Source organism: Pleurodeles waltl, chromosome 7 (genome assembly GCF_031143425.1).
Source record: "Pleurodeles waltl isolate 20211129_DDA chromosome 7, aPleWal1.hap1.20221129, whole genome shotgun sequence".
Classification (NCBI taxonomy): domain Eukaryota; kingdom Metazoa; phylum Chordata; class Amphibia; order Caudata; family Salamandridae; genus Pleurodeles; species Pleurodeles waltl.
In genome coordinates this window covers 1,066,722,821-1,066,748,065 of record NC_090446.1, presented here as the reverse complement: position 1 = coordinate 1,066,748,065, position 25,245 = coordinate 1,066,722,821, and the positions used below count along the sequence as shown (strand labels likewise).

The window sequence follows — 25,245 nt, the reverse complement described above, 5'->3', positions numbered from 1 at the left end:
GAGCAGCCACCCTCTTTGCCCATGTGAGGCTTTGCTTCTTGAGGTCAGAGGGCTTGGGGAGCATTGGGCCGTGCCTTTCACCGCACAACTGATCACAGAGAAATCATCCTAAGACACTTCAGAGGGAAGCACGGCTCACGGAATCTTTCTTTACCAGTTAGTCTCCCGCTAGGGCACCACAGGCAGCACAGAGTAATGATGCAGTGGACGAAACGCCAACACCAATCCCTTTCCTGGTAGCTGGCTTGTGATCTCTCAGACGACGGACTGAAGAAACCCTGTTTACACCTGCCTTGGCCATTGTGATAGCGTGTTATGGTGCCTTTTACTGGTATGTGTAACACCAATACTTGATATCTGTCGGCTTTCATCAGCAGGGTCGACATCTGCCTCGTGACATAGGCCCAGCTTTCGACAAACATGCAGAATAAGAAGCCTGGCCTTGTTTTCTAGTTTGATCGGGTTCTTTGCTGTTGGCAGGATCAGACGAATGGTGGATTTTGCTGCTCTCTCGGCACCTGCAATATTAATGCTTCTGCAGTGCCGGAATGGAACAAACCACAAAAGCGCTCTGCATATTTTATGTGCAAGTTAACGTGAAGCTAGAAATGGCGTGCGAAACTTGGTAACGGGAACACACACACAACCTAACATACGAGTCCCCCCCACACACATACATGCACACACCCACGACCTAACACATGACAGGCCCACACACACAAACATACACACACACATATGACAGGCCCACACACACAGTCCTCTCTCCCACATCCAGCCCTTCTTTCTCTCACCCCCTCTCCACCTTCCCTCTTTCAAGCTGAGCCCATCTTTATCCCTGTCGCTCTCATTGTCTTGCTGTGAGACCCTCATGAAGGACAAACTCCATAGAAGGCTCTCCGATGAGGACCCTCATGGTAAAAATCAAAAAGTGCAGAATGGCGTGGTGCAGTAACCTTTTAAATACAACCTTCATCTAGAAAGCTCGAAAAATCTACACCCTGTACATTTGCTTATGGAACAAAGCAGGCTGCAACAAACTGCACACTCAAGATGATGCAATATCATACATCTCAACATTTTACATTGTATGTTTGCAAGACACTTGGAAAATCGATGCACTTAACATGCCTTGCTCTGACACATTCTACAGGCCAGCAGCAAAACGTTCGCCAGTGGGTAGACCAGCAGGGGCACTAGCAGCACTCAAGACAACTAACCTTAAAATCAAAACTGACTGAGTCGAGACTTGAAACCCCTGACTGCTAGGAGTGTACTTGCATCTCTCGATTGGAAGGAATCAACCTTCTAAATTACTACTACTACTAAAAATATACCTCAACCCGAGGAAGTATCGGCCATATGTGGTCAGACTAAAGACATACCTGTCCAACCTGCTTACATAAAAGTTGCAAGCGGCCATTATATTCACATTTCATTTTAAATTTGATGCATTATAGCTCTGACAATGAGTCAAGCAAAGGGAGGATACATTATTTGAAATACCAGATTCCTCCAGCTTCCTTCGAAGAAGCTAGCCTCTTAGCACAAGACTAAGTGAATCATGACATGCAATGGGCATGGGTGCCTTAATTGCCCTCCGGATGCCAGACAAGCCGCCTCTGTTACGCATATCGCAAATCAAGATAAAGCAGTTTTAGATTACACCATTGCCTTAATTGAGCTTATAAACCAATTTGAGGTGTCCAAAATCAACCATCAGCTGGAAAGCAACCTTTTACCACAAACAATGATCCTAAAGATCAAGGCATATATCATACCATGCACACGTTTTCAAGTTTTATTAGAGATTTAGATCTTTCAATGAGATCTACAATATACAAAGTTACATTCATTAATACAGCTTAAAAAAGGAGCTAAAATGTTTTAAGCAATTACAACACATTAATTCATTAATTGGGGAATGTATTATTTCCATTGCAGCTCTTGCCGTTCAAATGCCAAATGTTTGAAAAATATTAAAATTGCCATGTGCAAGGATTGTAGGTGGAATGGTAGCAGCCCATTAAGCTAAAACAATAACATATTCTGCCAAAGTAGAAGACAAGTAGCATATGGATGACAAGCATAGCTCCAGACCTTATTGACTTCCTGGCAATCACCTCTAAAACCAGCAACCCCTACAACCACACCACGTGGAATTACACCATTCCTCGTGTAATCATATAAATTCCATCAACTGGGAAGAAACGTGTAAGACCTAAATGTGTTTAATTTTCCTCACATTTAGGCACAGACCTATAAATACTTAATCACAAAAAACTAAACAAGAAGTCCCATCCAACTTCAGGCTAATAGCCCTGTTGGATGTAGACGGCAAATACTGTGCCCCGCTGATTTTGGACAGTCTTCGAAAATGGGCAACAAATCTCAAACTGATCCCTTGGTTTTGAACATGATTCAAAGTATAAAGCTGAACAATCGACAACGAAGTGGCACTAGCATTACATGTGCGTAGAATAGTCCATGGTAAATTAAACTGCTGGCTGAACCAGGCACACGAAACTTCACAGATGAATATTCAGGCTGCTGAATTCGGTCAGCCCAGACCACATCCGATTGGAATGTAATCAAATAGAGCAAACATTGACAGCAAACACTGCCCTGCTAAGATATTGTTTTCAACTTAATGACATGCAAAAAGGCTCCTATAAAGACCATCTTTGCAGAAGTTTGAACGTGATAAAATAATTCAGAGGCACCTGGCCATCAATAGTATTTTACCAGACCTTAAATGACACCTCCATGGGACTATGAATTATCCCTTAAGCTAATACAGAAGATGCCAATAATCATCAAATCCAGAAATACTAACTTAGAAAATTTTAAAGCAAAGCAATTCAACAAGCTAATTGTAAGATCCCATGAAAGGTAGGCAGCTCTACTTCAAGCGCTCTCTTCCATTGGAGCCGAAAGTCCAGTTCCCAAGACTACACTTTGGGCTATTTGATGTGGGAGAAGTGGTTCAATCCTTGAAACACGAAAGAGCCGAGATAGTTTGGGTCCTCTGCCACTGCAAAGAAATAGTCTTCTGATTCAAAGATTTCGAGAAATGCACTTAAGAAGCTGCTCATCTGCAATTCTTATGTGCTTTAGTAGCACCAACAGCATTTTAATTAGTACATGTGTGATATATGTGTGAAAACAATTCCAAAATGCACCAAGCGACCACACATTGCAGAATGAATGGATCTACATTTGAACTAAACATATGCTGCAGAACGCCTAATGCTGAAATAAGTGAATGGTTTTAATTTTATACAGCTATCTTCCCTCGGTACCCCATTACATTGAAGTGTGCAGCCAAAGTGAAGAGTAGCCCATTTCAGAAGCTGTTTGTCACTGTCAATGTACATCAAACATGCCAGGTAAAGTCAACTATATCAATTTTATCAGCAACCTTAACATGCACAGATACTCACTTCCAGACTCACTGTACCATAAGCACCTTCTCAATCACCAAGAAATTGGCCTTAATAAGAGACTACTAGCATATTTGCAGTCATGTTATACCCAAAATGTGTCTTTTATCATCAACACCGAGTACTATAGCATAGATACCCTATAGAACACAGTATGACACTGTAGTTATTTCAGTGGTTAACCTAAACTATATTAGGAGCTCAGGCAATAGTCCTCGGGCACCATGAACCCCACTGAACTAATTCCCCTCTACATATTCCTACCTACACCAGCGTGAACTACCATTAACTCTTGTACTGAGAACCACCCCAACTTTATTCCTCAATAACATAATATGCTCTGACAATAAATGAACCCCAAGGCTGGGTCAGTTGCCACTGCCCATATTAAGTGAAAACCCTCCACAGTTTCCACCCAAAACTACTTTTGCACAACAATAAAACCAACTCCCACGACTACACACCTTTCTAAACTCATCGGCCCCAGAGAGAATGTGCTCATACCACGGATATCAATAACCTCATGGACAGCAACTCACCTGACCTACATTCAGTTGCTGAAACCTGACTGTGGCTGACCTCGTGCCTTTAGAGGTCACCTTACACACATTAGAAGACTTAGAAGGGAACAGTGTTGGTTTAATACTCAATCTGGTAATCAGTATCACTGTAGCCCATCTCTATGCTACAATTCTGAAAACTCAAGAATTTACTCAACAACCCAAGCCAACATACAACCATCATTTTTAGAGTTCTTCACATTATAAAACGGTGAAAATGCTTTTAAAGGCCCCACCCATAAAAAAGTATCCTTTTTCAACAATTGCTGATGTGTGAACGTTGCCTATGCACCCAGCAGGGAACAATTTGATGTGTTTTGTGAATTTCTTGCTCAGGCTTGTCTTCAACCCTCTTTCCAGATGTATGCCAAAGTATAGCGCCTAATTGATATTTGAACCACAATCTGCACATCACATATTTAAGTCTTCCTCTTGTTGACCAGCCATACCCTTGTCTCACTTGACCTCAACATACCTTTGAAACAAATAGGTGCTGGGGTTAAGTCATTGGAGAAGACAAAATCCTGGCAAGAAAAAACTACTGGTACTAATACTGGCTTTGACTGAGCGGTGTTGATGTAAATAATCTCTTTTCATATATTCTCCTTTTTGAGTGTCCGATCTTAGGGGTTTGAGGTATTTGAGTGTTTCGTTTTTTTTCTGTGGCCCGGTTATTGAAGTTATCGGTTTTCAGTAGGGTTTGTACCCCAAGACAAATAAATGCAAAACTGTTTTGGTATTTTTCTTTAATAAAACAGCCTAAAAGCTCAAACACTGTGCCCCCCGGCCATAACCCCCCCCCCCAAAAAAAAAAAACTGGACAGCTCAATGCATCCTTAGAAATGTCTGACCCAAGTTAAAACATATTTAAACAGTTACTGATATCATGGTCTGTACTTCAAGGCAATAGCTTTGAAATGTGCTGGGATGGGGCAAAATCGACATAGTGCACTTGTGAACTCTGTACCAAGTAAGCTACATGCGCTATATAAATACGATTACAATACAATACAATACAATACATGCAAAGGTTGGCGTAAGCCCTTTCCTCTTAACAGCCGAATAGGTTTGGAAAAATCAGGGCCGGGCCTTTCATTCACTCCCTGGCGCCTCAATTTCATAGATCATACTTAAAAATGTTATAATCTAACGCCCTCATTATTCGACTCTAGATGATTCGGAAGTGCCCGACTCTTCCGTATACGGTGACATGCTTGTCCCACATATATGTTGCCATGCCCAAGTTACTGACCCCATTGACTTTAATTGCGTGTGTTCCCTCGTCATTCATGCCTGCGGAGGGCTCTCAGGGCAGATTTCACGTTTCTGCCCTCCGCCACACAGCTGTTGCATGGGTCAGTCCCGGGCACTTCAAGCTGATGAGTGATTGACAGTACCGTCCCTATCACTCGTAGAGCCTGGCAGGCGCTAGGGCTCCCTGCTGGGTGCATAATTAACCCATTCCCAGCCTGTTCATCAATGAAGCAGCCTGCCCGGCCCCTGCTTCCACCTAGCACACACTCCCTGCACATACGTGGCGGTACACAAGCCTCTGAGAATGAGAGCCGTAGCCTCGGGGTGGCAAAGCGCCTTGGAGACAAGCGGTGGTCCTCTAGAGGGGGACTTTATTCATTTAAATCAGTTATTTTTGCTGCAAACCATCAATCGAAGTTCATTAAAAAGTATGAGAACTGTGAACCTTGGTGCAGCGGGGGCAGGGTCAAAGGTGTTGTTAAAAAGAACGAAATATTCTGTAAGGTTTTTGTTGGCTTTTCACCTACTGGTAAAGGCATGTAGAATGTGTCAGTGGGAAATGCATGTTGGTGGTAGGAAAGCTCGGTTGTTTAGTGCAATCACTTCACATCTCTGCGGGTGTAACCAGTGGGTCTCTAATTTGATTGCTGGTCGCTGCAACGGGGGAAAGTGTATTTATAGTTCTAAGAGGTCTAAGTCTATGACAAAGCACTGTGAATAAGTAAGGCACTAGCATCAACAATGTGATACATACACTATAAGATAGGTTGTACATGGTGTAAATAGGCTGTCACAAAATGTCTAAAAAGATTTTGGTTAAATGTTTACAGTGTTTTCACAACTTAGTAATATGCTGATTGTACCGAGTGTAAACTTATTTTTATAAGCTTTCATAAAAGTACAAATTTTGGATTCTCTCAATTAAAGCCTATACTGACGCCCAAGCAGCCTTTAGATGTTCTGATTAACCAATTGCTCACATTTATATTATTTCAGGTAGCAGGCACCCTTGAGAGATGACGTGTTTCTTCTTTAGCTGTCTCTCCTCTCACTTGATGATAGAGGAGTTCCTTCGCCCCGTTCAGCCCACGGGAACGTAACTGTTCAGGGACACTTGGTTTGTAAATACGAAAGTATGGGAGCTGTTTGAACAAACTATTAAAGCTTAAGAATGTTGCCCCCCTACTCACTTCGATCAATAGTGCAAACAAGGTGTCAAGTGCCATTGAGTGCCTCCAAGGATATCACAGGATTTACATGCATATCTGATCAAAAAGAGTAACAATGTTGGACAGCTCCATAGAATTATTAGGACCATGTGTTACAGGAGGTGGGATTTAGCATTAGCCCAGCAAAGAATATTAATAAACTGCACTGCAAGAGCTGCCATATCACCATTTAAGCAAATTTGAGGCACCCTAACAAGATGCCTGTTGTGAGAGGTCAAGTGTCATTTCAGTAGACTGCATGACCAGAGCTGGAGTAAGTACACATCAAGAAACCTTTGGTGCACTCTATCTTTGAAACGCTGCCTACCCCAAGCTGAATGATCAGCTACATGTCATCAAGCAGGGTCAACGCAAGAGTTTTTTTTGCCTCCTTGCTGCTGTAAACAACATCAACTAGTTACTGGTAGCACCCTTGGTGAGTGCCTATTCTTGCCTAAGGGTGGACCCTGGTATTTAGGATGCACCCCCTACACTTTGTGTTGATGATATCATAATAAACAAGCTCTAGCGGTGTGTGTGTGGTCGTCGCGGATCTCATTGTTGTGATGCTCCATTTCCAAATGCTGAAACTGGCACTGTATCTACTCCACAGTTGGGCATGGACAACATGGTAGAATCTGCACTTGCTGTGTTAGGGTTTGCTGCCAGCATCACTACCACTCTTCTTCGAGGTCCTTGAGGGCAGCCAGGCTGCTCAACACAGTGCCCTGTATTTAGGTTATGTAGGGTGAGTGATCCCCCGTAGCCCCCTATGAGCGGGTCATGAGGGTTTGAGTTTCTATCCTCCCTGTTGAGGAGCTCCGTCATGCTGGTTTCCACTTGTATCTATACCAGGTATCCTAGATGTTGTATTCACTAGTGCCCCTGTTAGCTTTACGCCCTTACCTGGTTATGGCCCTCTCCGTATCGCTCGATGCTGTTCTTCCTCTCCCATCATCCCCTATTTCTGGATACAAAGAGGTGATATTCCTTTTACGCCACTAGCTGTGTGTAATCACGTGTATCCACAGTTAGGGTCTCAATCTCAATCACCTACTTTCACTCCTGCAAACCACGAGGCTTACTCAGTGTTTTCTACTTTTTGTCCATACTGGGTGTGCTTTGTCTGGTATAGTCACTTGTTGACGACTCATTAGTATTGCCCACCTTAGCCTTCCTTTGTACTTAAGGTGGTGGGTATTCCCACGAAAGGAGTGAGTAATATGTGAATGAATGATAGGAGAACACTGTGAAGTCAGTTCACTTCTAAGCACTTTCACACCGGAGAGAGGGCAATCGAGAGGCTGACGCATTTTCAAACAGAAGCAGAGATGTTCGTTTGGGGAAGAGCCTCGCTAACCCATTCCAATTATTTTATCCGTGCAAAGCAGAAACAAATGCCTATTAGCTAATGTTGGCCTCCTGACATTTTGGGAATTCCTTACCTTTTGATGGTAATATGTCAGCGAGAACTTGTTTCACTCCCTTCCCGGCACGTGTTTACTTATGGAGCATCAAATTACACCGCCGAGGTCAGCAATGTCAAAGTACTTAAAGATATCAGCACAGCCATACTGCTTGAACAAGACAAATGCTCAGCTCCTCTACTGGTGTTAAAAGGCATCCTTCGTGTTTGACAGATATCAGCCTCTTCAAAGCTCGGAGGAATTCAGTACAAGTCTTAATCCACGTGGTTTTACCTCGGGCAAGCAGTGTTACTGTTGCTGGCTTTTCAGTTCACACAAAAAAGTGAAAAGCTTTTAAAGGTAGGCTCTGTTCTGCAGTTTGAAGAACAACTAACCTTTTTAGGTCGAAGCCTGTGGTTGTGAGATTTATCGGGGACATGTCTATAGTTGACCTGGAAAGCAACTCCGCCCACTGCTTTCCGTTTGCTTTTTATTTTGTTTCTCTTATTTTCTCTTCTTTATTATCAGTGTTTTTATTTTTTTAGACTGTTTGTCTACTCGTTGTCCTTCTGATGAAGCATCAACCGTTTGCCACCATTTCGATTGGCTCCTTCGTGTCCTTACACACCCTGTTTTTTGGGAGCCTTTTTTTCTTTTTCCAAAGCACTTCATGAAAGTGCAGTCTTTTCCCCCTTTCTCTCTGTGTTTTGCCACTTCCCCTAGCACATTTCTTTTAAGACGTCAATTGAAAAAACTGGGCATTCTATCATTGTTTAATGTAAGGTAGTATAGGTACCGCAGCTTTGGAAACAAGTCACCATGACTGTATCAGACGCCCCAGGGAATCCCTATTTCTTGGAATCTCTGACACAGATATCTGTAGACTGCCATAGATTTCTGCATCAGAAAGCTCCAGGTATCCGTAGTACAGAGAATTAGCACAGCCTCACGTCATCACCTGCCATTACAGTTGCAGAGAGACACCTGAGCTTTGGACTGCCATGGAAACTGCAAGCTGATACCTCAACACTCTTCAGGTGAGTTTTAAAGCTGCTGCTGTTCAGTTTTCTGGTGGTCTTAATAAAGCACACTTTAAGGCAGTTTGTATTCAAGCTCAGTAGGCTGTGCATTGCCCATCTCTGGAGCAGGCAGTCACAGAATCCGCATTCCCTGTTTTTCTGAAAAGGTCTGTCTTGTAATACTTATATTACAGAAATGTAGCCTCCAGATTTGAACACCTGCAACACAGGCACAAAGAGGTGTGAGGTTTCAGTATTTCCCTCTCATCAACCAAACTGAAAGTGTGATCCAGAAAGGCAAACGGCTGGGACTTGCGTAATGGAACACATTTCACAACAGAATCTGCAGTTCAATCCCTCATGCCTACCATCCATCAAAGGTCTACTTTAGGAAGTCTAACTAGCAGCCCCTTGCCCAAATAGTCTTCATTACACTTTTGAAGGGAGCCCTCTGACACTAGTGTCTGCCTCTCCACCCACAGGAATTCAGGCCATACACTTTTACTGTCTGTGGAAGCCGTCCTCACTGTGTCAGACAGCAGCATCCTAAATGGACCCCACTCGGTGTTATAATTAATACTGCGAGCCAGACCTGAAGGTGAACTTCTGTAACATTTATTCCAGCACATGTAGATTTTCTTTTCAGTGTTTGCATCTAGCTTGCATCCCCAGTGCTGATCCGCTTTCCTTGCTGAAGTGGTGGTCTAGTGGTAACCTAACAGTGGCCAGACTGCTCACCTTATTCTACTGCCTAGCAAAGTATCTAATTCACACAGAAAAAATGGTTCTTTCTACAGTCTTACATCCCCAAATGGCATGCTATCTCAAAAAACATCCTATATATTCCTAAAATCTACCTGAAAAACAAAAACTGTCCTGTACTTAAACATTTGGTGGTCACCCCTTTAAACATCTTTCTCAGTCCTTTCCATCCTTTGCATGCCTCTTCTCTCTGAGAACAACGTTCACTAAGTTACATAAATATTTGCCTTCTCTGCAAATTGCTCAAAACTTATTTCAAAGAGCACAACGTCTCATTTTTTTTGGAAAGTTATATCCCTGCCGTCTTACACTGCCTCATCCCCCCTCGTTCATCTAATATCGCCACCAAACATCTGCATGACATCGCATATCCCTTTTTCCCACCAATGATCACATCAAACTTCTAGTACTTAAATCTTCACCAAGAAGCTAGAGTGAATGCAGGGAATGGTTTGCTTGAGCACACAAGACTAATCCCAGTAACCAACAATAACCAATAACACTTGCCTACCAGCTAACCTTGGGTTTTGGTGCAGACTGCTGCCCGACATAAAGAAGTTCAATGCCTCGTCAGGGATAGTAAGCACTATATACATGCAACTACAATAATAGTAATGCATTTATAATCAGAACACTTTACTGCACACTTTATGATTTATTATGGCAGTTAGCGTTGATAAGTTGTTTCCAGGCTCAATGGTACTCATTTTATCACCCTCACAAGGCATAATGGCTGAGAGAATCTAACAGGATTTGGACCTATGATCTTCAAGTTAAACATAAATCATTAGAGTGATTGCATTAACCCACTGAGCTAACTTGCCACTGTTGTCTCAGTGCCAGTGTGTAGCAGACAGACAGTCACAACAAACAGCACGTTAAGTTTTGTGTTTGAGTTATATAATCAGGAGTATGCAGTGAGCTCTTCAGCAGATGGAGAGCCCACCCAAAATCCTTTAATTGCTCCCTTCACTGGAAGTGAGAGCCTTCATGGGCCTTGCTAGTTTACATTGTGTGATGGTAACATTCCTTTCAAAGACCACAAAACAGGTGAGCTGATCCAATCACCCAAAGCAGTATGGGACCCTTGGTACAGCTCTTGTACAGAATCCTCCAATCTCTCTAATGGATGAGGGTGAGTTCTCATAAGGTGATGCACAAATAGTCTCTATCATTCTGGGTCTCTGTCTCTTGTACTTTCATTGCATGGCTTATCTCTGTGCAACCCTGAGTCACAACCACCTTCTGGTGCTCTATTATGAGTGGGTGCGCTAGGCATCGATCCTTGGGAGCCATTCTCATCGCTGTCAAAGAGTTCCAGTGCAGAGCCCTGATCTTCATCTGTCATCTTCTTTTCTTTACATTTTCTAAATGCAGGCATGTTGTGACTCATGGCACTGTCAGCTATTACTATCAGCTGTTACCAAGGTGAGTTTGTGATTAATTCTATATGAAAAAGATCTGTGGACTCTCCTGTGCTTCCTTGACTCTGTCAGTATGCTGTTTCCTCTTCTGTCCTCTTCATTTCCCTAGTGGTTCAGTGATAATATGCGTACATGTTTTTTGACACGTTTTAGCCCCACCATGGGTCTTATTAGTTCCCGCTACAGGTCAACCCAGTATCACGGTGGCTGGAATAGCAGAGTGTTTAAGTACTGTCTTGCAAACCAAAACATGGCCATTGGCCATCATTTTCTCTTATGCAATTTTTAGAATTTCCTTTATACTGCAATTCTCCACTCACCTCTACCTTGCTTGACCTGGAAATTTAGAATGCTCGCGAATCAATGACTGTGGTATGCACTTCCATGGAACGGTAGCTGATAAATACCACAAAGTCCATCTCCGTTCAAGGACCAAAGTACGCTTCATGGTGCCTCTCACTCCAAGTCCACTAGGAGGTTTGCTTCAGTCCTCCTGTAATCATGATTAAGTGTAACTAGTAAGGTAATCATATACGTTAAATTTAAAATTATTGACTGTTTTTAATTTTTAAACTTTTCTGCCATATTTCTACTTGCAGTGACTCAAGTGGCTGATGAGCATTTAGATGGCTCAGCCGTTAGTTTGACTGTTAGAGCAACACTGGGCCTCAGGCTCGACTCTGCTGCCACAGTGCATTTTGTGGTTTGCCCACCTGCAGCTGATAAAACTACGAAGGGATCCATTTTACTCCAGAGCAGAAACCTAAATGATTACTGCCTCATGGCAGTGCATCAGTGGTTCTGGAACCCTAACGTTTAGTGATTCATAGCAATGCATCAGTGGTTGTGGAACCCTAAAGGTTAGTGATTTATGGCAATGCGTTAATGGACCAGGAAACCTACTTGTTAGTGATCCATTACAATGCATTTTCAGTCCTGGAATCCTAATGGTCATCTACAGGGACACCATCCACTGCACAACATCCCCTCATGACCCGACATCGGTAATGGAACACCTCAACTTCCAACTCCACACAGACAGAAAAAGCACCATCAGAGGCATCCTTGCCTACACACCACCCACCTTCTGCAGTGCCATCCTGGAACTCATTGCCCCGCAAGCAATTGACTCCGAACACTACATATTCCTAAGGGACCTCAACTTCCACCTTGACGACCCCAGCGACGCCAGCTCCACCAACCTCCTGGAAAGCTTAAGCAACATCGGCCTCAAGCACCTTGTCACCAACTATACCCACATTGCAGGACACATTCTCAACCCTATCTTCACCTACAGTGACAAACTCAGGTACATCCACACCACAGCAGTCACCTGGTCCAACCACCGCAGTGTACACGTCTCCATGTCCGGATCCACATATCCCTGCACCATGCCCCCCATGATACATGCAAAGAAACTGGAAAAAGCTATCAGAAGACCAGTGTATTGACACTGTCCGCTCCCACCTCCCAGACTCTACACACGACCCTGAACATGCAAAAAAAGAGCTTCTCCCAGTGGATCACAGAATGTGCAGACACCATCGCCCCCGCCAAGACAGTCAAGGTGAAAAAACAAAGCAAAAGAGCAAGCTGGTTTTCCAAGGAATTTCACTCCTCCAATTGCAACTGCTGACAACTTGAAAGGAAGTGGCACATCAGGAAAAAAACAGAAGACTGCACCACCTTCAGGACCACCCTCAACTAGTACCACTGCTTCCTGAAAGAAACCAAGAAGGACACACTAGCAGACTGCTTCAAAGCCAGAGCAAACCGCAACAAATAACTCTTTGCCATTGTGAAGGAGTTCACCAATCCCACAGCCACTGAGAACAATATCATTCCCCCCAGGAACTGTGTGACAACCTCGCTGACTTCTTCCACGAAAAGATCTTAGCTATCTACGAAAACTACGAACGCCAACCCTTGGCCGCAGACAGCATCAACCAGCTCACATGCACAAACACGAACCTCGAACACCTTCTCACCTACTGAGAACTCATCACCATGCAAGACACTATCTCCATCATGAACTCTGTAAACTCTGAAGCCCACATGGAACCTTACCCCCACCATGTCTTCAATCTCTGAAGAATGACAATTGGCAACGAGCTCAAGAAGGTCCTGAATACCTCCATCACCATGGCCTCCTTCCCGGAGGTCTGGAAACATGCTGAAGTGAGGCTCCTCATGGCAAAACCATCTGCCAACCCTACTGACCCTTCTCTCTGCTCCCCTATCGAACAAAAGTCCTTGTGAAAGTGATCAACCAGCAACTCACCCAACACCAAAAATACCACAACCTACTGGACACTTCCCAATCTGGAATTCGAGCTAACCACAGCACAGAGACAGCCCTGATTGCAACCGTAGATGACATCAGAGTCCTCCTGGCCCATGAGGAAATATCAGCCCTCATTCTCCTTGACCTGTCTGCTGCATATGACTCCGTCTCCCTCGTTTGACACCGTCTCACACTACATCCTTATCAACAAACTCCATCACATCGGGATTCGGAAATGCCCTGAAATGGATTGCCTTGTACCTCACCAGCAGAACACAAAGGATCAGTCTCCCACCCATCACCTCAGAGCCCAAGAAGATGTTCCCTTCCATTCCAAGCCATGGCTTAGAGGCCTTGTGGTTCTAAGTATACTGTTTCTGGTTAATGGTAATGCTCAGGAGAACACAAAAATACTGGATGGTGGATCATAAAAGTGTCAGGTATTGTCTGGTGATTATCACAAGTAGTTAGTAGCCAGCCAAGGGTCCGATGAACATCTTTCATTTATTAATTAAGTTTTTTGTTGTCAATCCACAGTTGAAGGCTTCCTCCAACAGTTCACTTTTACTCATTTCCTGAAGCTCTAGTGATTTTGTTCTCCCTCATGCCTGGGCAACAGTGTTCAAGAATCTTGCTCTTTAGACATCAAGACACCAAGCACTGTGTCTTTTTTCTCCGAAGTTCTTTTGATGGTCTTGGTGTGCATTAGCTGATGAGAGGACACTGTTAAGTGTGTAGTACAGGACTAGCATATACATATAACTTGACCTCTACTCTTGCTTTATTAGGCTTTCTGTTTCAGGTTGAGTATTTTTAATTTCGTTTTTGACTCCAATGGGAGGTTTTCATGTTAATGTATGTGTTTCCCCCTTCTCTGTTAAGGCTGTGTCTTGCTAACTGATTGTCTCTAGTCACAAGTTGACAATAGCCTTACTTTTAGATGTGGGGCAGTTAGGATCTCACTTTAGTAATCAATGGTCAAGAATCCTTCCAACTCCACAGAGATTTGTAGGAAGAGGCAGTAGAATCTTGCCAAACATAGAAAGTAAAAAATGAGTGTCTTTGAGACTTGTATTATTTTATAGGAAAATGTCAAATTATGCTCTTGTCTGTGTTGAAAACCCCAGAACTGCCCTAAAAGTCACCCCGAGACTACCAAAATGCTGAAATGCCATACTGAAGGCACATTGTGTGATATTACAAATGCCACATAACAATATAACTTGAATTGAAAGTTATCTGTGAAGGTTATGCTTTAAGTTGAGACAACGCTACTTCAAGTGTTCTTGTCCATATAAATGGCAGTCTCAGCATTTTTGTTGCCAAATATCAGGCTTTGAGAAAGTGCTGTGTCCTATTTCCTTCATGTGTTCCTTGTCCGTAAATGGAACGTGGAGTCTTGGTTGGTTCCAGGTTGAAAAAACGGGAAACGCGACAGGGATAATGCGTTTGATTTCCACCTTGATATTGTTGGCGGTGGACTGTTTACTTGGATTCTTCAATAAATGTCATTTTACCTACGTTCATGTCTCCGTTTTAACAATGAGGTATAAGTATATTATAAGGTATTAATGATATTTGCCTGATTTTTCATTCCTCACTCCAGCCAGATGTGGATCTGAGTGCTGCAGGTGTACATTTTGAACTCCATTTCGTATTGTTCAATTAGTCAAGGTACAAGATGCATGGAGATGTTGATTAAGGGTCACAGCAAATAGTCCAAGAAGTGCCTCATGACATAATTTGCCTGGATGACTAATTTGAACCTTGTCTATTTTGTTGTTGATTCAGGAATGGCTTTATTTATTTATTTGAAAATCCATCCTAGGTATTGCCATCAATCGGATTCCGTTTCTGTATTAATCGGAACCTCATGGTCTCCTGTGTCATAGACTGCTTAGAACCCGTGCGGCCTGGTGGCCTGTCTCCAGTGCGGTTGCTGTACCGAGGGGATCCTCTCTCTGATATTTGCAAGTGCACCCTCTCTGCTCCTTGCCATGGCTCCCAAGTCAGATTGATGTTGACAGCAGGCTGTGCTGTTATTTTATAAAGTTGTCTGGGTGATTCACTTTCCATGAGTTTTCGGGGATATATGGAATGCAAAAGACATAATTTAAAATGTAAACGTCCGACTTGATTTACTGCAGCATCTCCATATGTTAGGCAAATCTTTTCTTCAGCAGCCTAAATCGATTACGATTAGATTGTCCTATAAGTGCATATATGTGTGCCAATGAACATGTGATATATCAGCAGTATGCACTGTGAAATCATGATTTTTGAGGTAATGATAAATGGATCAGAATAACCGTCAACAAAATAAGTGAGAACACCTACCATTTGCTGTCATACCCTTTCACTGCATCTCTTCCTAAAACCCCAGTGATTTCAAATATATCCTGAGACAAGTTGCAGGTTTATAGAATATGCAGAAGTATTGTGCACAGCTTGCTTCAGTACTAGCCCCATCACTCCTAAAAGGCCCGACATGTGACTTGTACGTACACTCCTTGCATCCACGCCACACTCATGCATTAAAGACTGTCCTGCTTCAATGTAGTTGTGATCAGCCCAGGTCCCAGCACCCATCACCCAAATATACTTAATGCACATCACCTGTAGTCTTGAGCATTTGCTCCAAAAGAGCTTTTTTTGACAACGTCTCCTTGTGTCATTGCAAAAGAGAAGACCCTTTCCTGTCCTCGTAAGCTATGCAGTGTTGATCACATGGAGTGCCGGCTCAAGTTAAGGCTAACTCTCCATCTATCTGGAACGACCATCAGGACTGCCCTAGCTCTGCTCCAGTTTCGGAAAGAACCAAAGACCTTCCTGAAGAGCACATCACAAGGTTGTAGCAGTCCTCTTTGGCTCAAAGAAAACACCTATCCCTCTTATCGCACGTTGACTGTATTGTTGCCTTTGACACTATGCAACGTTCCGCTACTTTCCAACTAAGTTCAAACTGTAGCAATACCACACACGTACATGCATGGTAAATGTAAAATGTTAGGGTATGTTAGAGGAGTCACTGCTCCTCATACTGCAGATGCAGCTCAGGGGTTTGTAACAAAGTGGTCACAGTTCAAGGGTTTATGACAAAGTGGTCACAGCTCAGAGTTATTTGACAAAGTGGTCACAGTTCAGGCTTAGGTGACAGCTCAGGGATATGTGACAAAGTGGTCACAGCTCAGACATATGTGACAAAGTGGTCACAGCTCAGGGATTTGTGAAAAAGTGGTCACAGCTCAGGGGTATGTGACAAAGTGGTCACAGCTCAGGGGTTTGTGACAAAATGGCCTCAGCTCAGGCGTAGGTTACAAAATGGTCAAAGCTCAGGGATATGTGACGAAGTGGTCACAGGTCAAGGGTATGTGACAAGGTGGTCACAGCTCAGGAATGTGTGACAAAGGGATCACAGGTCAGGGGTATGTGACAAAGTGGTCACAGCTCAGGGATTTGTGACAAAGCGGTCACACCTCAGGGATTTGTGAGAAAGTGATCACAGGTCAGGGGTATGTGACAAAGTGGTCACAGCTCAGGGATTTGTGTCAAAGCAGTCACAGCTCAGGCATTTGTGAGAAAGTGATCACAGGTCAGGGATATGTGACAAAGTGGTCCGTGATAATTTTAACCATCCTCCACCACCTTTTGAAATCTTGAGGCACGAACTTTTCATGTGGAGAAAGAAGCATTGGCACATTGACTTGTTAAACACAAATATCATGCACTGCTGGGTGTGGCCAGGTCTCTGTTTTTTTCCGGGCTGTTGTTTGTGTCGCCTTTTTATCTGCATAAATTAATCTCTTGTTGAGTAAGGCATTCTTAAGGCGTGACTTTGCAGCCAATGGAACTGAATGTTCGTTTGATGAAAAAGCACATCAGTGTAATGCAGAAAAAAAGTCCCATGGCTGCGAAAGATGTACTGGTTTCAGTGACAGCCTTCCAGTGGGGTGCAAATTGATGGGTGTGCCTGTTGTCCCCGTGGCATGTTTTACATATTTGATGTTCTCTCTCAAGCCTGCCTACTGTTCGTTGCTTGTGCTACAGCAGTTGCTACTTGTTTCGTGTTTCTGGCTAATATTTCACACATTTAGTGTGCCAATTTAAAACATGTCCTCCTGTGATTCTGCCAGGGCTCTGCCTTTTGGCATTTATTCTCTTTCGGTGGCCGTGCTTTATTAGAGTTTTAAATTATATTTGCAGATGTATTTAGCAGTTCGTTGAGCCTGAAAAGAAAAGAGTGCAATAAATTCTTGAAACAGTGCTGTACGGAATTGACTGTTATTTGCCATGTGTAAGCTGTGAAGTGCCCATCCGGCAGTAGTGCTGTTAGTCGTTTTAAAGCAACAAAGAGATCTTGACCACGGAATGCACAAACCATCAGGATCCAGGGCTTTGTCTCAATATTAGTACTAACTCCTTTATCAAAACTGTTTCTTGTGCACTTTCGTTCTTCATCGGTGGAAGGATGTTTATAGGCAGCTTCTGAAACCCTTATGAGCAGCACTGCACATCAGGACCCTGATGACCACCTACTGCCTTCCGACGGCCGTAGCCGTTCGTACAGACTAGCTAATCCTGTTAATAAGATGCTCAAGATTTCCACTGAAGGCAGCCTTTATAAGAAATGTAACATAATAACTATCAAAATAAGGTAGGTGGTGAAGTGAGATATGTAGTATAAAGTTGGATTTGTTGAGTAAGCCCTGTTTACCCTAGTGTGTTTGCCCATGCTGGATGGAGTGGAGTCCACCTCATGTAGGTCGCTTGCTTGCTCAGGCGGACAGCACAAGGTTGAGAAGGGAGATACATTTGGGGGTAATTTCCTATGAGTCTGAACACCTATTGATATAACCCCCCTGGCCACTGACAAAAGCTTGCTGTTGAGATCAGAATGTCCCCGCTTTAGAAATAGACACGTACCCTGCGCTAAGTGCCCAAATGCATGTGAAATCGGTAACCTAACTTTTATTTTGGCCATGGCATCGCACCAATCTAGTGTGCATTTATCTAGCACATGTTCCATGGCAGTGCAAGGTCGATAAGCTGTGCTGTGACTCGAGGGGACACACAAAGTGTGCCCTCTTAGTAAGCCGTGGGCGACAGTCCATGTCCTGGATGTATCACATAAAGCAGTGGTGGCAGCAAATCACATGTTTTATTTATTTATTTATAACTGCACGTATGAACACCAGACAGCAGTGAGACACAATAACAGATATTTTCGACAGCTGAACATATCATATAGAAATACGAAACAGAAAGAAGTAGAGAATAAAAGTAGGAATAAAAGTAAGAATAGAAATAAAAATGAAGGGGAGGTGAGGAGTGTTAGGGAAGAATATTCTGTGGTGCCTAGCTTCTGTGGTGTGTCGGGGCTGGGAGGCCCCAAAAGGTAAAACTAAATGAACCCTATGGCTCTCCGTTAAGACTCACACATGGTCCCTGTGGCCGTGGGAGGTGTACTCCATCTGCATGTGGTGAGCAGAAGCCATTCGGGCCAGGTAGGAATTCCAGATGAGCTTGTGGTCATTATGTAGAGGACGGGAAAGAGGAGTGAGGGAAGGATGAGTTTTTCTAGGGCAGACTATCTCCAAGAGCTGGTGGCAACCCATCTAGGGTACCTCTCATAGGCATGTGTCCCAGGCAGCATATCTGTGCAAGGGTACAGGTGGGGGTAAAGTATGTTGGAGTAGTGCGGGTGATGTTAGCCTTGGCCTTGTGTTGTGGGCACGTCAGTGGAAGAGTGTGTGATACAGCACAGGTACCAAACGAGAAGGCTAATCGACTAGGCAGCACTATTAAGAAGCAGTCCCCAGACTTGCAGATAGGCTTCAACCTTATCATGTAGAGTGTTGATAAACTTCTCATAAGAGGTTGTCTTAAACATCTCAACCATCAACTCCTCGTGTGTGGGTTTACATGGTGATCACCAATGGCATAAGATACGTAGTTTAGCTTTAATCAGCACTGTGGGTAAGCAACGGCGTTCGTGATTGGTCAAGTCTGGGGCATCATAGGTGTCATGGAGCATAATCATGGGGCATGGCATAGGTTCAGGTATGACGAGGGAGCCACACAAGGTGGAACTCATGCCATCCCACAGGGCCCGAAGGCCAGGGCAATCATGATGCACATGAACAATTTTGCACTGGAGGTTTCCACAGCACCAACAGTTCGAGTGAGGAAGAAGGCCAGATTGTTCCAGTTTTGCGGGAGTCCAATACCAGTCATGCAGTGTCTAGAAGGGACAGAAGCTCATTTTCAACTGTCTAGCCCCCTGTCTAGGTTCTCTAGAAGCTCCACCCAGTCCTCCTCAATGTAACTGACTTGCAGTTGTTCCTCCCACAAGCATGGAGTCTCAGTAGCTGGTATTGGGAATATAATTTGCATATCACTAAGATATAAAATCCAGGCATTACCTCTCCCCAATGACAAAGGTATGATACCACTGGAGAAGGTTGCACATCCCATGGCGGTGTTCCCAGCTGTTGGAGGAGACAGTGGCTTAGTTGCAGGCGTTTCCAGTGCTGGCTTCTTGGGATGTGGAATTCTTCCCTTAGCTCCTCAAAGGATTTGAGAGCACCTTGAGAGATGGCATGATCTATAGAAAGGATGCCTGCAGTTGGCCACTGCTCACAGTGGAGCATTACCACTCTATACGGAGCCCGTTGTTGTGCCAGAGGGACAATGTTTGGACCATTACCTGTATATTAGGGTTCGGTGGCTGGGGAAGGGCGGCAGATCCACCCTGTTTTGTACAGTATTTACAGGCCTATGTCACTGTCTGAGAGGGCCATCTCAATTCCAACAGAAAACTGTGTTTTTTGAATGTGTAGTGGGACTAAATCTGTTTCCTGTGTCAGAAAGAGTTCAGTCTACTGACCCCTTTCATGTAAAGTTCTACTGTTGTGCGAAACCCAGACCTTTGAACTGACATTTTGTGTGCATATTCAAGTTTGTGTATATAGGGTTCATGTGTAACGCTTGAAGTAGTATGACCCTGTGTGTGAGTCTGAGCATAGAGGCCCATGGGATCCATTTTGGATGGCACAAGATAGTGTGAGGGTAGCTTCCAGAGACAGTGAAAGTGTATTGTCCTCATTCCGGTGGCTGGAGGGCGGAGGCCCAGACACTGAAGTGAGGAGGATGGAGACAGCGCTCCCTTTAAAATTTCCATTAAGTTCTTGCTAGTATAAGACAGTAGATTAGCTCTTCCTGAGTGCAGCCATTTGGTGGAATTTAAGTGTGGGGAATAGGACAACGTGCTGTTTTGTACCCAGGGTTGGTGTCTCTTAGACAATCTCCCAGAGGCGAGGCAATATCACCTTAGGTCTGCAGTCACTGCTGAAAGACCTGTGGATTTGCTGAGAAGTCTGCCTGCTGAGAGAGGGGAGGAAAGTGCGTGGCCATGCAGGAGGAGAGGCTAGTAAGGAGGAGAGGCCTAGCATGTTCTTGGTGTGTGGTGCCCCCAAATGAAGCTGATGAACTAAGTGAGTGAGCAGGCAGTGACCCATGCTAGAAAGGGGCACTAACATCAGATCAACAGTCTGCAGCTAGTCACAAAGGCTGCTGCTACCAAAGATTGTGACCGCACAGACCTGCCTACTGAATTTGTTTTGTGAACCTGACCTGAACAAGACTGCCACCACAGCTTTAGTTAAGAAAGGACCAGTGCTGTAAGGGTGGGAGTGAATTTCTCATCTGCTGCTGTCAAGGTGGGAGTGCATCCCTCATCTGCTGCTTAGCCTGAACTGCAACAAGAGCAGATAAACACAGGGCTGTGCCTGCATTTTGAGAAAGGGAATGATGTACGCTGGCAAGGTCACTGTGCTGCTTAAGACTTTTTAACCAAGGTTGAAAAAGACATTGGACTGAGTTGCTTTGCTGACAATTAAGACTGGTTTGCAGGATCTGCATGTATGCCTAATCCTTGACTACTCCATATTGCTTTGTGAGCTGTAGGAACAGAAACGTCATCATAGGTGGGTGCAAGTGATTACAACCTTGTATAACATTCTGATGGTGTAGTATAGTGTTTAGTTTTGCTGTGTGAATAGACTACTTTCTTTTTCCATGAAGTATAAGCACTGGGCTGGACTTTGTTATTGAGTTTTTGGGGGGCTGTTGAGTTGTCAACTCTCTCCTCTCATATTCCCTCCTTGAGAAGCCAATGGGTGCTTGCTCTGACTACCTTGAGAGTCAAGTGCGGATGTCATGGTAGGACGGACCCAGGACACCAGTGGCAAACTCCTAGAGCCACTATGGTTGAAACTAGTACCCCCAATCTTTCTTGTGGTCCCCCCGTTCTTATTCATTTCACTGTTTGCACATATTTACTATGAAGGGGGTGGTTTAACTGTTAGTGCTCCTCTTTAGGAAATTATTTTTGTGTGAGGCAAGGAGGGTTTGTTAACCATGTTTTTATCAAGTTCTGTGAAATGTATTATTTTTCGGTTTTATATTTACTCAATCTGACCTCTTGTAGATTACACCCATTGTATTGGGGATTTCTGTAGTTACTTGTTATCCATGTGCTGAACTATTTTGAGATAAATAGGCATGAATAAAAACAACATTGATTAGAGAATAGTGCACTGTTCGTCTTAAGTCCGGATGGCTCGTGGCCTGATCACAACCTTATAGATAGGTATGCAGATCAGTAAATCCCGTAGACACAGGTAACAGCCAATAAAGCTCAGTCACACCAGTAGAGACCAATGCAGCATCCCTATAAGAATGCTTTGGCTGTTGAGACACCATCTTTTGTCATGTTGCACTTTGGTGTGGTCTGCGTTTGAAGAGCAAGTTCTAGCTCATACAGTGAGAAGGTGATGTTACACTGTATCTGAATGGGACCATGGAACATGGAGTGCTCAAGGTGGCAGTGGGAAGGCGATGTTACGGTCTGCCTAATTGGGACCACAGAGTGACCAAAGCTCAGTGTGCTTCCTTTGGCCTCTGCTTCATTGAAGCTGATGACATTCAATTACTAAGCAGTCAGACGTTTCTATGTGAGCATGAGATCTTAAACTTGTCATACATTGCTCTGTACCGCATTGCAATGAAAGGAACCCCACTAGCAACAAGCTGGGGTGTGAATTATTGCATATTGTGCCTGATCTCCACTCACATTAAACTGGATATTTTGCAATTTCAGTTCGCAACTGCAGAGGCCAGGGACTTGCAACGTAGGGATGCCTCTAGGCATAGAACCCAGAGGCCACCAGAAAGCCCTCACCCAAACACCTGCCACACGCAGACCAACAAGACTTATTTGTTGGAAGGAATTTATTGTATCTTTGACATGATTAATAAAAACATACTCAATTAATATTTTCATCTGAAAAACAATACCATGCATCAAAATATCTTAAAAACCATTTCAATAAGAATTACTCAAACCATAAATCAATGTGACAGGATCCCTTCCTGTCCTGAACCTCCTTTGGACCACACAGGTGAACTGTACCTCACCTGTATCCCTGGAGGGGGCGGCTCCCCCGACTTCATGGTCCCTTGTCTTCATGCTCTGGGTTCCGCCGCCTCCCCAAACACCAATCCGCCAAAGGGGTGTAATGGGGCGGCCAGGAGCGGGAGCCCTATGGCCACCCCAGCGATCTGGCCTCTCTCCCCCCCAGGCTGGTGTGTACATCCGCTGGTTGGTTCAGGACTTCAGGATACTACCTCTGGTGTTATCCAGGGGACCCAGCCTTGGGGACCCCTCTGTTGGTTATGGTGACTTTTAGTATTTCCTCCCCAATTAAGAAACAGTGGATGGGCGGGTGGGATTCCGATTCCACCCGTCCTCCGCTGCCGCCGCCACAAATGATGTAGAGGTCTGTTGGGGGGGCACTTAAATAGCCCCCCCATTCTATGCACGGCGGCGGTCGGGCCAGGAAATGACGCGGCACCTGCGTGCCCCTGGGGAACCACTTCTGCCCCCACACCTCACGAGGTGTGGGGGCAGAAGTGCAGTTGGCCAGCACTACGCACGACTAGTGTGCGAGGCTTCGGGCCACGGCAGCCCCGAGTCCTAAGGGGCCGCGCTCCCCCCCTATTTTGGGAGGGTGCGTTTCCATTTTCATTTTAAGTTGCCTTTGCTGCTATTTCGTCAGTCTGATTTGTTTGTCCTAATTCCTTTTAACATGTTTAAGCGCTTTAGTTACAAGGAAAAGCAGCTCTCCTTGTCAGAGAAAGGGCCCTAGCAGGCGCCAGAAATCTGTTCAGAAAAGTCGCTCTTGAAACCATAAAGTGTATCTTTTTCCATGTGTCCTGTTATTTCATAAAACTAACTTTAACAGGTGGTTACAGTGCGCAAAAACATTTGGTGACGAATTTTAAATCGCTCAAAAGTGAATGATTTAATTAAATATGCAGTCATACAAGTTTCTCAGTACTAGAAAGTTGATACTGGTCCGCTAGAGCGTAGAATTAAACTCTTAGCACTGATAATTAATGCCAACTGTGCGCCAAACGAGCCCACCTTACATTTCCCTCCTTGCTAAAAGCATCTAAGTAGCGAGAAGTGTCAGCTATCAGGTAGCGCTACAGCACAAAGTGAATCATTCTTTGACGGGGTGGGTGGGGTGGGGGGCCAGGGGTCCTTAACTCGTAGCATCCAAAAAAAACACAAAGAGGCGAGAAACATAACCAAATTTATTGTAGGTCTCAAAATTAGACTGTTTCTTTAATAGGGGCTAGTTTCGTAGATAAAATTCTGCTTCAGCAAATACACAGTCCTGCCCTAAACCAGGCTTTATTTATGTTGTCCTGACAGTGATGAGTCACTGGAAGAAACCGACTGAATACACCTGCCTGCTAATCTCTGCACACAGCACGTGACTGACGCCGGGCTCGGTAACACCGCGACTGTTGGCAGGGATTTGTGAAAGGTCAACAAGACTCTGCAAACACGAGCGGGGCCTTTCAGTGCTAACCCGGTGCTCCGGAGAGCCGGTATCGGGGCGGGGGTGACCGCGTGCAACACTGGAAATACCCAATTTCTGTGGCTTCAGCGCCTCTGGTCCCAGGGCTGTGAACACGGTGAGTCCGTCACGCTCCAGACAAGAACCGCAAACACAACCAGAAGGCACCAGAGGTCGTGTCTCTCAAAGCTTGTGAGATGTGTATTCCCAGTTAGACGTTATCTTGGCACAGACCACATATGTTGTAATGGTAACTGTGTGCTGGTTTGCTCACGACAAAAAACATTCAATGGCAACTTGATAATTTTTAGAGAAGGATCCATAATCAAATTTAAGGATGGTACAATTTGTGTAAGAGAGTTAAAAAGGCCAAAAGGTGCCGCAATTGGAATATTTAGACCTTCATGGCGCAATGATGCAGGAAATAGCTGACGTATTACGAATAATAAACACTATTACACCAATTTTTTTTTTTTATGTTGCTTTCGTATGGGAGGTCTGGAAAAAGTGCGGTGGGCTGAATATTGATGTAGGGGCGGGTGCCATGAGTGAAGCAGCCCCCACGTGTGCGCGGGACTAGGTGACTGTTTGCCGAATGCTCAAAATCACAGAATGGTATAGATGGGTGATGGGTGAGAGGCGAGACAAGGGATCGCGTGAGGCACAAAACGTTGGGATTCTTTTCATAGTGTAGAAGGAAGCATTTAATCCAGCCCTGGTCGAGCTCTATAAGAGTTTTCATAGTTTAAATCATTATTTTTAAAAGGTTTCAATGAGAGTGAAGAAAGCTTCACATTGGCACTTCTGACTGCTCCCCTATATGTCCCCAGATTATCTTCCCACTTCACTAGTATTCTCAAGAGCATTGGTGAACGAGCGCAAAGCACAGCTACCGTTTTTGCAACTCAGGGGGAAATTGCACTTATTACTTCACCTTCCTGCAGTCTCATTATCATT

The 25,245-nt window shown here is 44.3% G+C and overlaps 1 protein-coding gene across 4 annotated transcripts in view; it reads left to right on the top strand.

Annotated features, from left to right (window-relative positions):
• RAB11FIP4 (RAB11 family interacting protein 4) overlaps nt 1-25,245 on the top strand; it is a 1,128,176-nt gene that overhangs the window by 883,235 nt on the left and 219,696 nt on the right. Inside the window, exon 1 of one of the 4 annotated variants that reach the window (XM_069200005.1) lies at nt 24,269-24,406. The exons of the other annotated variants lie outside the window; for them this stretch is intronic. The gene's annotated coding sequence lies outside the window, so the exon portion shown is untranslated. Of the gene's footprint in view, nt 1-24,268; nt 24,407-25,245 lie in introns of those variants that run through there. 4 annotated transcript variants of the gene reach the window in all.